Source organism: Geotrypetes seraphini, chromosome 3 (assembly GCF_902459505.1).
Source record: "Geotrypetes seraphini chromosome 3, aGeoSer1.1, whole genome shotgun sequence".
Taxonomy (NCBI): Eukaryota; Metazoa; Chordata; class Amphibia; order Gymnophiona; family Dermophiidae; genus Geotrypetes; species Geotrypetes seraphini.
This window is the reverse complement of record NC_047086.1, coordinates 256,207,175-256,221,772: the sequence shown is the minus strand read 5'-3', so window position 1 is coordinate 256,221,772 and position 14,598 is coordinate 256,207,175.

The following is a 14,598-nucleotide window of genomic DNA, read 5'->3' as shown; positions in this document are numbered from 1 at the left end:
GAAGCAATCATCATGGGACCTTCCTGCAGCAGCCAGCCACGTTGCTGTTGATGCCGGGTGGGGGGGGGCCCGCATTGCAGTCAATACTGGGTGGGGTCCACCATTGCCGTAGATGCCGTGGGGGTCCGCCATTGCCATCGATGCCAGGTGAGCCCGCCATTGTTGTTTGAAAAAAAAATTGGCAAGGTGAGTCGCTCTTCTGTTTGCCCTCCTTCAGCAGGCCCCACTGACAGTTTTGGGCTCTGGGCATGTGCCTATTGGGCCTACCCATTAATCTGGCCCTACCCATGCTCTCTCCAAACATCTCCTATGCTACCCCCTGATAAAAGGCAGGGGGTTACAGAGGGAGAAGTCTAAGCCCTGATTTTCTCAGATGCCTAAGGCACCATCTAAGGGGTGGGGCCTTAGGCATATGAGCCAGTCTGGGTCTTAGGCCCTTCCCTGTGTATCACATGATGCACCAGGGAGGGAAAGGCCAGCCTTTTTGGAGCAGCAGTTCTGTAAGCAGGACAGACTGAGCTTTCATCCTGCTCTAATGTTTCTTAGATGGAACAGGGAGGTTCAGCGGTGTCAGGGGACAGCGGGGGACCTCTGGTGGCAGGAGGGAGTGATCATCCTTCCTGCCTTTTTTTCAGAGGGGATGGGATGTTTGGGGGGAGCGGGGGAGAGGTGCATGGAACAGGAGTGGGCCTTCAGTGGCAGGAGGGAGTGGGTATCCCTCCTGCTATATCGCTGCTGTTTAGGAGGAGGGAAATCACATTGGCAGGAGGTATTGGGCATCCTCCTGCCAATTTTCTTTTGCAGTGGGGGATTTAGCAAGGCAGGAGGAAATGGGCATTCCTCCTGCTATGTTTCACTAGCACGAGGGAGGGGTCTTCCCAGTGCTGCATTCGTTGGTTCGCCAGGGAGGGCCATCATCGCTGGGGGCTGTGCTTTTATTTCTTTTTTTTTTCTAATGGGGTAGATAGTAATGTTTAACGTGCACAGTATCTGTGCCCATTAAAATTAAGGGTTTTGACAGATAAGCGACTGGTCTTGACCAGTCGCTTTTTTGGATGGCTAAAAGCAATCATTTTTTTTTTGTGCATCAAGAAGCCATGTTAGAGTCTAAAATCCTCTGGAAGCATTGGTTGCAGGCAGGCATACATACTTTAGATGATGTAATTCAGAATGGGAAAATGGTAAATTTATTACAATTGCAACAATCATTTGGCATTTCAAAATCTCAAGGTTATAAATGGTTGCAGTTGAAACAGGCCATTCAGAAAGGGTTCCCTGATTGGCACAATTTACAAAATCAGTATAGCTTGGCGGGTCTATGCTTTCAGACAGATTTTCAAGGGCATCAGGCCGCTAAGTGGTACAAATTAATATCTGAGTATTTGGCTAAAAATCCTAAAACAAGCTTAAAAGATATTTGGAGCATTGAAGTAAAGCAGCATATTTCTGCTACTCAATGGCCATGGATTTGGACTTGGAGAATGAGATGTACAGCGTCAGCATCTGTGAGACAAACTTGGTTCTTTTTGTTATATAGAATTTTTTGGACCCCAGTTCATTTACAAAAGTTGGATAGTTCAAAGTCTAATAGATGTTGGCACTGCCATCTTGATGTAGGTTCACTGGATCATTTGTTGTTTTATTGTCCCTTGATACTCAATTTCTGGAAATCAGTATGGGGAAAGATTATTATGATACTTGGTGTTCCTATGCCATTGACATATGAGGTGGTTTTATTTGGAACATTATTGAGACCGAGGAATCCAGTTAACAAACATAAAAGCAGATTTCTTTTAATAATGACGGGGGTTGCTATGCAGATGACAGGTTAAACATTTCCTTTTGGTGGGAAACATTGTGCTTATATAACAGGTATGAGAGAATGACTGCGGCGCAGGTGGGGAATAATAAAAAGTTCAAAGAAGTCTGGGGTCCGTTGGAAACATTTGTTAAATTGTAGATTGGTTAATTGACAAGATCTTTAATTTTTTAATTTTCTTATTTTTCCACACACATCCAGATAGGGGGGAGGGTATAAGGTATTTGTTTTTATGTTTAAGCACTTATAAGTCCTGTTATTTGTTTCTATCAGTATGTTTATTTGTATGCACTTTTTGGTCAGTTTGGAAAATTAATAAAGATAAAAAAAAAAAAAGAGCATCAATCGCTCTACTAGTTTACATGGCAGTTTAATATTAATTAGCTTATTTGCATGGTCGGATCAGGGAATGAGTGATCGTGCAGAAAACTAGGCGTTGAGCTGTTTTCTGCATTGGATCAGCAAATGTGATCATCGCTAAAGCTGTTAAAACAGGTTTAGCGATGGTCGCTGGCTTTAGGGTATCTGGGCCTGAGTGTGTTAATTCTTACAAGTATCCCAGCCAGAAAGGAATCTAGCAAGCTTCTCCAAATTAAAAAAGGTCTTCATTGTGCAAAATATCTTTAACAACTGTAAGATGATTCAGTTAAAATGTGACATACAGTGGCATAGTAAGGGAGAGTGGAAGGATGGACCGCCCTGGGCGCCATGTCGGTGAGGGCACTGGCACCTCTCCACCCCACCCCACCCCACAATGCTCATGCCATCTCTCTCTCCCACCTCATACCTCTGTAGATCACTACAGCCGGGTCCACAGTTTCTTCGCAGGCCTGGCTGATGACAATATATGTAGAGCAAAACACAAACTTATGCACAGTCCTGAAGTTACCCTGAGGGCTCTTTAACTGATTGCCAAAACAGGAAGAGTTAGGTGGGGGATGGGTCTAGAGTGAATGTCATGATAGGTAGGTAACATTTTTTTAGTTAGTTAGGAACTGAAACTTGGGAAAGAAGGTGTTGTATGTCTGAATGTCCATCAAATAGAATTATTTGGAGAGGAAAAAATATTTCTGTAGCTGAAAGTATGCCTGAGAGTAAGTGTGTACTGTATATTAAAGAAGGATAGATTTACTATGCTCTTCCTAGGAGAAATAGTGACAGAACCTATTTGATATAGTAACTGAGAAGAGAAATATATTTAACCTACATAGTTCCTTTTCCCCTGATAGTGATAGAACTTGAAAAGAGAAATAATTGAGAAATAATTTACTATAAATTAAGCTTAAGAGTGAAAGAAATATTTGTAGAAAAGTGTTCAATGCTCTATAAAGGATATGAAGATCCCAGAAAGTGCCAAGTGTATGAGGGAGATCCCTTGTCACAATAAACTCATCAGCTGCATCTACTTACAATGTAGGCCATCATTTTGCTGGTCTAAATTGTACACATCTACCGCTGGCCTAGGGAGATTAGTACGGCTACCTAGGGCCGCCTAAGGCTGCTTCTGGGCCAAATCACGCCTAGGCCTAGCTTTAGGCGGGCTTGCACACCAACCTAGGCTCCTGGAGGCACCTCTAATATAGGTGTCCAGCCTCTTTAAAAAAAACATGCTTCCCAATTAGCTGGTTAGACAGCAGTAGGATGCCTACCACCGTGTATAATCGGGACGCTGTTTATAGAATTTGCCCCTTTGTGACAGATTCTATAAGTGGCGCTGAGCAAAGTGATGCATATGGGAAAGAGGAACCTGAACTATAGCAATATGATGCTGGGTTCTGTGTTAGGAGTCGCTGTCCAGGAAAAGGATCTAGGTGTCATTGTTTTGGATATGTTGAAACCTTCAGCTCAATGTGTGGTGGCTGTTAAGGAAGCAAATAGAATGTTAAGAATTATAAGGAAAGGAATGGAAAACAAAGATAAAAATGTTATAATGCCCTTGTATTGATCTATGGTACGGCTGCACCTCGAATATTGTGTGCAGTTCTAGTCACCATATCTTAAGAAAGATATAGCAGAAATAGAAAAGGTACAGAGAAGAGCAACAAAAATGATACAAGGGATGGAACGACTTCCCTATGAGGAGAAGCTAAAGCAGCTAGGGCTCTTGAGCTTGGAGAACAGATGGCTCAGGAGTGATATGATAGAAGTCTATAAAATAATGAGTGGAGTAGAAAGGGTAGATATGAATCGCTTGTTCACTCTTTCCAAAAATACTAAGATTAGTGAACATGAGATGAAGTTACTAAGTAGTAGATTTAAAACAAAACAGAGAAAATATTTCTTCACACAACGTGTAAACTCTGGAATTCATTACCGGATAATGTGTTGAAATCAGTTAGTTTAGCAGGGTTTAAAAAAGGTTTGGATAATTTCCTAAAAGAGATGTCCATAGGCCATTATTGAGATGGCTTCGGGAAATCCACTGATTATACCTAGGATAAGCAGCATAGAATCTGTTTGCTACTTGGGATCTAGCTAGGTGCTTGGGACCTGGGTTGGCCACTGTTGGAAACAGGATACTACTACTATTATTAATTTTTCCTATAGCGCTACCAGACACACGCAATGCTGCACAGAGTTACAAAGAGTGAAAACTTCACTTTTTCCCTAAAAAAGAGGGAAAAAGTTAAGTTCCCAGTAAATGAGGGGGGTTACAACCCCCCAATCCCCCCACAATGCCGGCGTGATCTCTATTAAGTAAAGTGGGGGGTTCCCCACCAACACCCCCTGTCGGAGCCCCTTAAAATACTGTTTTTCTTTGGTGCGCTTCCGCCTTGCGCTCAGTTGTCTGCGCTGGGTTGTTGGCGCGCCTTTGTCGGCGCGCGCTTTTGTCTATGAACCATTTAAAATACATGCAAAAGAAGAAGGAAGTTGCTACAGGGATGTTTCATATTACACACTGTGCTGTGGTGCGAATGAGGATGAATGATTTCATTATTGATAAGCCTCTGAAAGAGAAATGAGAGGAGCAGGCCTCTACTGCCATTTTTAGCCCACCAAGAGAACAGGGCTACATGAGCGTGTGTGAGCAAAAAACGATAATGGATTAAAATTACTAACTTTAAACTTTTTGTTGTGTGAACATTTGAGGTTATAAAGGCTGCAGTCATGATTTCTATGCTATGTGAAGGTATAAAAGCATTTTCATTGCAATAGCATTACGTTTGTATTCTCTGTCTAAGGGACTGCCTTGAAAAAGCCAGTACGGCAGAAGTCCCCAGCCGACGAAGTTGAATCTGACTCTAAAAGTTTAAAAGATAAGTGATTCTACTTTAAAAACTTTAAATATTTTAAAAGTAAAAATATTTATATATTTTAAAAAAGTTGAAAAATCAGTTGTAAAAAAAAATGCACAAGCGGAAGGATTGAATGGCAATTTAGCAGATCTTCAAAAATTATTGAAGAATACTGCACCTTTCTTAAAATCCTAAAAACTGCTGAAACTGTATGTTGAAAGATTAATGAAATTGCTAATAATGAGAAGACTATTTTATTGATATTTATTGCAATTTAAAAGTGTGGATGCCGAAGTCTGCGACTGTATAATTTAACAGGCATATTAAAGTGAGGAGGCCTGAGTGGGAGAGAGAATGAACTAAGGAAATATAATAGAAGAATAAAAGAGAAAGGATTAGATTACTTTTTATCTAATTTTCACACTCCCTTTCCGCATGTTTTTTCCTGCCCCATCTTCTTCCTTTTTTTTTAGATTATGAAAAAGATTAAATATTGTAACTATTCCCTCCCATTTTTTTTCCCCTCCTTATGTATCATGTCAGTCTGTTTTGTCTGTTTGTATCTGAACCCAACTTATTGTTGTACTTTGAAAATTCTATTTATTTTAAATAAATTGTTCATCGCTTAGCTTGTAATAAGCGATCAATCAAATGCTAATAAACTTGGAAACTTGGATATAAAATAACTGGTTGAATAAAAACAGGCTTTGCACTGGAATTTGACCCAGGGTTCTAAAAGTCACATTTCACTTAAACTAAAGTGGCTCTTAAGATTCAGGGAGACAAATTTGGTGCGTTAAGATATACAGTCATGTATGTATAATCATATATGTACAAATCATATATGTACAAATGGTAGTGGAAGAATCTACAGTCACACCTACCATAGCCTATCACAGGTCCTGGAATATAGGTGAAATAATATTGAAGAAAAGATACAATATTACAACTGTAGATACAAGTCAGACCAGTCATACTGAATGTGGTTCCTGTCAGTGGTGCTCTCACCATTGCATGTTCCGAGTGGTATGTGCCAATTGTCAGCTAGAACCTCTACTACTTGTAAGAGTAAAAATGTAATTTATTTGTTACTATGTCCTTGTGAACTTATATACATTGGGAGAAGTAGTAAACAAATAAATGTTTGTTTAAATGAACACAAATCAAGGATTGTGACAGGGGCACTACAAGCACCCCTGGTTCAGCAGTGGAGGGAACAACATCACAAATGGGATGACAATAGGTGGAGGGTGATAGACCAAGTAGTGGAAGGATGGGAAGGAGGGGGGGGGGGAACTACGATAGGTTTCTAAATTTTAAAGAATAAAAGTGGATTTTTTCCTTGGATCCTGTGACCCCTAAGGGTTTAAATTTGGAGATCGAATGAAACACATTATTGTAGGTTTTGTTTGATGGAGCTAATGAATTCCAAGGAGAAAAAAGATGTTAAAAGAATCAGATCAGATTAGATTTAAAATTTAAGTAAGTGCACAACGTGCTAAAGCATTAGAGATATGTATTGACGTCATAGATGACTCTCTGTAAACTAAATAAAAGGCCTCCACTGCCATTTTTAGCCCACCAAGAGAACAGGGCTACATGAGCGTGTGTGAGCAAAAAACGATAATGGATTAAAATTACTAACTTTAAACTTTTTGTTGTGTGAACATTTGAGGTTATAAAGGCTGCAGTCATGATGTCTATGCTATGTGAAGGTATAAAAGCATTTTCATTGCAATAGCATTACGTTTGTATTCTCTGTCTAAGGGACTGCCTTGAAAAAGCCAGTACGGCGAAACATGTCGGCAGAAGTCCCCAGCCGACGAAGTTGAATCTGACTCTAAAAGTTTAAAAGATAAGTGATTCTACTTTAAAAACTTTAAATATTTTAAAAGTAAAAATATTTATATATTTAAAAAAAGTTGAAAAATCAGTTGTAAAAAAAAATGCACAAGCGGAAGGATTGAATGGCAATTTAGCAGATCTTCAAAAATTTCTTAAAATCCTAAAAACTGCTGAAACTGTATGTTGAAAGATTAATGAAATTGCTAATAATGAGAAGACTATTTTATTGATATTTATTGCAATTTAAAAGTGTGGATGCCGAAGTCTGCGACTGTATAATTTAACAGGCATATTAAAGTGAGGAGGCCTGAGTGGGAGAGAGAATGAACTAAGGAAATATAATAGAAGAATAAAAGAGAAAGGATTAGACAAGGTATCTCAATTAATTTTTTATTTGTTGGGTAGTTTAACAATATAAAGCTTATGTTCCATAAGTAGGCAGAAACACTAGCATAAATACATTAACACATAAAATACAGAGATTGGATTTTTCATTTTTTGATTTAGCAACAGGGTAGTAATAAAAAGAAAAGACGAGGGAGGATACCCTTTGGGGCCCAAAATTCACAGTCCAGTTCTGCAAGCTTGCCAACCCAAGAAAGTACCTGGACATTAAAAGGGAAGACAAGTATATTACTTGAATTTAAACATATAACCTCAGAGTGTAATCTGAGTAAAAAGTAAATAATCATATTTAAATATTCAAATACATGAAGCAATTCTGCTGTTTATCTTAATATTTATGTTTATCAAAATTTGGTATCTCACAATTTATAACATATCAATGTGGCTTACAAAACACAAGAAAAATCAATTAAAACAAGAAAAGAACACCATTATCAATAGGAAAGACCTAATCTAAATACTGAAGAGAAAAGAAAATCTCTGGTTGTGATCTCTTGAATGCAGTCTTCTCACATCCACTGACAATCTAAAAATTAAATCAAATTAAATGTCAAATTTAAAAAATGAGTTTTTAACATAGACTTAGGGCTCCTTTTACTAAGCAATGAGCTAGCATTAGTTCTAGCTGTGTTGCGTGGGTTTAGCACATGCTAAATTTCTGCGCGCGCTAAAAACGCTATTGCAGCTTAGGAAAAGGAGCCCTAAAATTTTGGAAATGGAAGTTCACTTCAAATAACTTGTGGAAGGTCATTCTTTAAGGATGGAAATAAAATGAAAGAAGCAGAATTATGAGTTGATTCATGAGCCATTTTTGGAAAAGTACCAGCTTCTGAGATTCAACCTACCAAAATGTACGCGTTGGGGTATATGAAATGGTTACAGTACCCAATGTAGAGCTTTAAAAGTCAAACAAAAAATTTAAAATTTAGATCTACTGTATAATGTAAATTAATTAAGGCCCACTTTTATCAAGGTGCATTAGGGTTTTTTTTATATTGCCAGCCACTCTGATAAAAGCTCCAAAGCTCATATAATTCCTATGAGCATCGGAGCTTTTACCCCAGCAGCCAGCGATAAAAACCCCTAATGTGGCTTGATAAAAGGGGGTTTTAATCTGGAGGTCCCAGAAAAAATCTCCTAGAAGTTAGAAAAGTATATTTTTAAAGAGGATGTTCAATAAAAGAAAGGAAAACAAATTGTTTTTTTACATTATATGGAAGTTTATATAATTTATCTGGGAGTTGTTTTGCTGAAGTGTTATTACTATTGAGTTTTGATTGAAGAATGATGAAAAAAGAAGAGGTAACATCCAACTGCAGCAGAATATACAGGCAAAAATAAAGCAGCAGGAAAACCAGTTGATTCAACCAAAATGTTATTAGAAATAAAGGGATGAAAAGTTTTTTAAATTGTGCTATTTGCCCAGCCTAAACATGTTTCAGTGCATAGTTACCTGCATCAAGGGTAGTCAATAATGTCAGACTACACATATAGGGCTCCTTTTTTAATTCTTTATTCATTTTTATAACTTATATCAAGTGCATCAAAAATTAACATCATTTTAACTTACATACATCACTTGAAATTCTACAAATTTTTACATTAAATAGAATTTATCCCCTTCCCTCCCAATCCTTCAATATCTCATAACACATATACCATATATTTAAAACTTTCTTTCCATTCAAAGCAAATAATGAAAACTAAAAGAAAAACCAACAAACAAACAAAAAAACAAACCCTCCCCCTTATTTCATTTGTACTAATCAGGGAAAATTATATCTATTCATTGCAATAATTTGTTAATGGCCCCCACACATCTTAAAATTTCTTAAAATTCCCTTTCTTGACTAGCTAATGTTCTTTCCATTTTGTAAATATGACACACTGAATTCCACCAAAAACTGTAGTTCAATCTATTCCAATTTTTCCAACTACATGTTATTTGTTGTATGGTGACTCCTGTTAAAATAAGTATAAGTTTATTATTTTTGGAAGATATTTGGCTCTTAGCCCTCATTGACATGACAAATAATACTGTATCATACGATAATGCCACATGATTTTCTAACAAACAATTTATTTGGCCTCATATTGATTTCCAGAAAGCCAAAATAAATGGACAATAGAATAATAAGTGATCTAAAGTCCCTGCTTCAAGATGACAATGCCAACATCTTTCAGACGTAGAGCAATCTAATTTTTGTAAACGAATAGGGGTCCAGAATGCTCTATGCAACAGTTGAAGAATCAGTTGTAGCAGCCATTTTAATATCAATTAAATTCAATAGCAAAAATATTAAGATTTTCTGTATATCTCCACACGTCTCACAATCCAGATAAAAAAAACCCAAGTCACAGTTTCATCAAACCTGAGACATATTTCCATCGATATAATACTCTCTAGTTCATAGGTGTTTCTAGAGCTGACAGAAGCTCTTTAAGGATTTCTGGATCCTCAAATAGATAAAATTTTTCTTTATATGTAACTCTCATTTGTGCTGGGTAATATAACCCATATTTAGCTCCAATTTCCTTTAAAGGTTGTCTTAATTGTAGAAATTGTTTCCTTAGCTGAACAGTCTCCTTGGCAAAATCTTGGACAAAAAGTAAATTGGATTCTTTATATGCCGGATTTTTGGTTTCTCTTGCAGCTTTTAAAATTTCCAGTACATGCTGAAATCTCAATAATCTTAAAATTACTGGTCTTGGTTTTCCTTGATTATGAGATTTTTCATTCCAATCCTGTGTGCTCTCTCAATTTCCATTGGCATTTTTAATTTAAGAGGAAGAATTTTTGGTATTACTTCTTCCAAAAAGGATAATATATTTTCCCTCTCAGCTCATAAGAACATAAGAAGTTGCCTCCACTGGGTCAGACCAGAGGTTCATCACGCCCAGCGATCCGCTCCCGCAGCAGCCCATCAGGTCCATGACCTGTGAAGTGGTTTCTGACTAATCCTATAACCTACCTCTACTTCTATCTGTACCCCTTCCTTTAATCCCAGTATTCTTATATTCTGTCTTCTAGATCTGTTCTCAAGATCCACCATTTTTTTTATTCATTTCTTTTAATATGTTATGATCTCCTTTGTGGTCCTGTTGCACTTGTTCTATCTTCTCTATTCTGTTTTCCATCTTGTCCATTCTGTTATTTACTATATCCAGCTTGCTGTTCATGAGGTTCATTTCCTTCCTCATCTCTATTAGCAATAAATTGATATTCCTCAGTTCCTCCATTACCTCTATCACATCTAATGCATCCATAGGCAGAGGACTCCCACTAGGATTCTGTATATCTTCCTTTAGTATTTTGGTCTTTCCTATAGATTTTGCTGGAGTCTCTTGCATCTTCTGCTTGTTTGATGTCATTTTAGAGGATTTTATTTTCAAATAGAGGAAAACTTGTTACTTTAAAGCCTGATAAATGATGCTCAGAGGAGGGAGCTCAACTGCTAGTCAGCCATCCACCAAGCCTCCAAGTTCCGGAATCAGTCTATAGGGTTCCTTTTAAGAAGCCGTGTCAGTGGTTTAACGCGCGTAATAGCGCACACTAAACTGCCGACCGTGCTAGATGCTAACGTCAGCATTGAGCTGGCATTAGTTCCAGCTGAATAGCGTGGGTTTAGCACATGCTAAAAAGCTGCTTGCGCTAAAACCACTAACGCGGCTTCATAAAAGGAGCCCATAGTATATACAACCACCTATAATCAAAAATATAAGATACATAAAAAGAAAAAAGAAAATAAACAAAATTGGGGATTTTGAGAAAACCTGACTGACTGGGGGTCCCCAGTCTACTATTTTTCTCTGGGATGGACTAAGAAATTTAATCCTATACCAAAAGTTACAAAAATTAGAAATCCTTGTTAGAAAACCACTTAATCCAATCGAATTCTGGAAGCGGGCAGAACTACTCCCAGAAGGCAACACTCATGAATTTCTATCAGATTGGAAAAATTTTTGTAATACCATCCTAGATGAAATTGCCCCTAAGCATGTTATAAAGAGATGATCTGATGACTCCAAAAAATAAAATTATTAGGGATGAAGCGAATAGCACGTCATTATGAGAGAAAATGGCTAAAATCAAAATCAGTTATAGATAAAGAAAATTGGAGAAAGGCTACTAAGGGAGAAACAAAAAGTCTATTATTCAGCAAAAGTTGGAAACACTAGCATTGAAGTAAAAAAAATTATTTCAATTAAATAACACCTTGTTCAATGTGTCCAAAAATATGCAATCTTCAGGGCTGCCTTTGCCTACCTCAAATGATTTAGCAAATTTCTTCAGCTCCAAAGTCTTACATTTGAGATCTTCCTGTCTACCTTGTTTAGGGAATTGTGATTCTTATTTAAGTATGAATGAAGACGAGGTCTATGCAGATTGGTATTGGTCTACATTCAAAAATCCGGACTGGAATGATTTTACTGACCTATTTCATAGATATGCTAAATTTCATAGATATGCATGTTAGATTCTTGTCCATCAGACCTTATGGTAGTGGCATCTTTAAGTTTCAAACTAAAATTATTAGAATGGCTATCTGACTTTTTGAATCAGGAAATTTCCCACAAAAGGAGGGCAACATAATTATCACCCCAATAATTAAAAATAAGAAAGAATCTATATCATTACCATCTAATTAAAGACCAGTCGCATCAATCCCCTTTTTTGTAAAAATCATGGAGGGTTGGTCCAAATCCAGCTAACAAAATATCTTGAGCAACATTCCTTACTTCATGATTCTCAATCTGGTTTTAGAACCCGTTACACTACAGAAACGGTGTTAGCCACAATGCTTGATCATCTAAACAGTTTATTGAGTAAGGGTAGCAGTGCATTGGTTCTCCAGTTTGACCTGAGTAGTGCCTTTGATTTGGTGGATCATACCAAACTATTGGCTTGCTTAGACGCCTTAGGATTACAAGGCAATGTTCTCTCATGGTTTAAAGCAGGGGTGTCCAACCTGTGGCCCAGTGAAGTATTTTGTGCGGCCCTGGTCGAGGGCAATGCAGTGTTTTCCTCTGCTGCCCCCGGATGTTTACCATCTTGCCGGCTCCCTCCTCTGTCTTGCTGCAGGGTTTGCGTGTTTGTGCAGCCCTAGAAACATTTTTTTTAGCCAATGCGGCTCAGGGAAGCCAAAAGATTGGACACCCCTGGTTTAAAGGGTTTCTTGAATCTAGACTCTATCAAGTTAAGTCTAATAATCAGCTTTCTGCAGTTTGGAAAAAACCATGAGGAGTCCCTCAGGGCTCTCCACTTTCACCTACATTATTTAATGTGTCTCTCTCTTTTTTGAGTCTTCATTTGAGTGAACTGGGTACAAGGCTGTTTAGTTATGCCAGGGGTGTCAAAGTCCCTCCTCGAGGGCCGCAATCCAGTCGGGTTTTCAGGATTTCCCCCAATTAATATGCATGAGATCTGTTACCATACCACGAAAGCAGTGCACGCAAACAAATCTCATGCATATTCATGGCAGAAATCCTGAAAACCCGACTGGATTGCGGCCCTCGAGGAGGGACTTTGACACCCCTGAGTTATGCTGATGACATCACAATCATCATTTCTTGTAACACAGCTTTGCCCCATATCACTCAAACGATTGAGTCTGTATTGAAACTGATGAATTCATGGATGCAGAAATTTAAGCCTAAATTAAATCATGATATGACCAAGTCCTTTGTTACATCCCTGCACAAAATTTCCCATGAACCATCAATTACTATAGACTCAACACTGTATACAATTCATCTAATGATTAAAATACTGGGAGTTGTTATAGATCAACATTTGACTATGAAAAAGCAAATAGATTCATGGTACAAAAGGGTTAATAAACCTTATGGAAATTGCGTACCATAAAACCGTATTTTGAGTTTTCTGTTTTCAAACTTCTAGTTCAATCATTGTTGTTGCATCTTCTTGAGTACTGCAATATAGTTTATTTAACATGAACCAAGAAAGAGATGGCTAGACTTAGATTAATTCAGAATACAGCAGTCAAATTGATTTATGGTTTGAGGAAATATGACCATGTGACACCCTTCTACCATGAGCTACACTGGCTCCCAGTGGAAGCTCGCATTTTGTTTAAGTTGGGTTGTCTTTGCTATAAAGTTGTATATGGTATTGCTCCAATCTATATGACTGACAGATTCCTTATAGCATCTTATAAATATAGAAGAGGATCACATGCTTTGTTCATTTTTACATCTGCTCAGGGTTGTAAAAGTATGAAATCTTTGGATCATACATTAGCATTCCAGGCTGCATTCTAGGATAAAGATTTTGACCATTGTTGTGTAGTGCTTGCCCTTACAAACATTTTAGAACCCAGTTGAAAACTTACCCTTTCTCAAAGTACCTGGCCAAATAGTTTTATGTGTATTTATTTTTATTTTTATTATTAATCTTTTGTTAACTGCATTGAACTTATGTTTACGTGGTTTATAAGTACTATGTTATGTTAAAAACCAGTGCTTTATGTAATTCAGCAGGTAATCTGGCCCTAAATCCTTATTTCATTTTAACTTCTCTTAATAACATTTAAAACCTATAAATAGAATGGAGTCAGTCCAGAGGGCTGCTACAAAATTGGTTAGTGGCCTTTGTCATAAAACATATCGGAACAGACTTAGAAAACTTAATATGTATACTCTGAAAGAAAGACAGGAGAGAGGGGACAGAGAAGTTTAAATATCTTTGTGACATTAATGTACAGGAGGAGAGGTTTTTTTTCAAATGAAGGAAAACTCCAGAAGGAGTGGTGTGGAAGGGCAGACTGGATGGACCATCTGGCCTTTATCTGCCATCATGTTTCTAGGCTGACCATTGTTCTCATGTGGAGAACCAGACTCTGCCAGAGAAACATAACATAACATAAAACTCACTTGTATACCGCAAATACAATTAAGTTCTATGCGGTTCACAAAGACTAGTAATACAAATGAATAAACATCCAATATCTAACTTCCATAAGAAGAAACTACATCCTGGGACTATAAAGGCATGGAACAGGACTTTCCTTCCTCCCAGTCAATGTCACACTGAACATCCTGGTCCAGCTCTGTGTCCTCATCTGGTCGGGATGCATGCTGAAGGGAGATCCCCTGTGCCTCTACCTCTGTCATGCTTAACACAGACACTGAGGACCCTTTGCAGTTCAAATAGGCATTCCACATAAGGATCACAAAATCAGGGGTACAGTCTTGTAATGGGGGTCTTGAGGACACCAGTAGGGAACCCTAGCAGGTTCTCCAAGGCTCTGTGGCAACTAAGTGTATGGTATA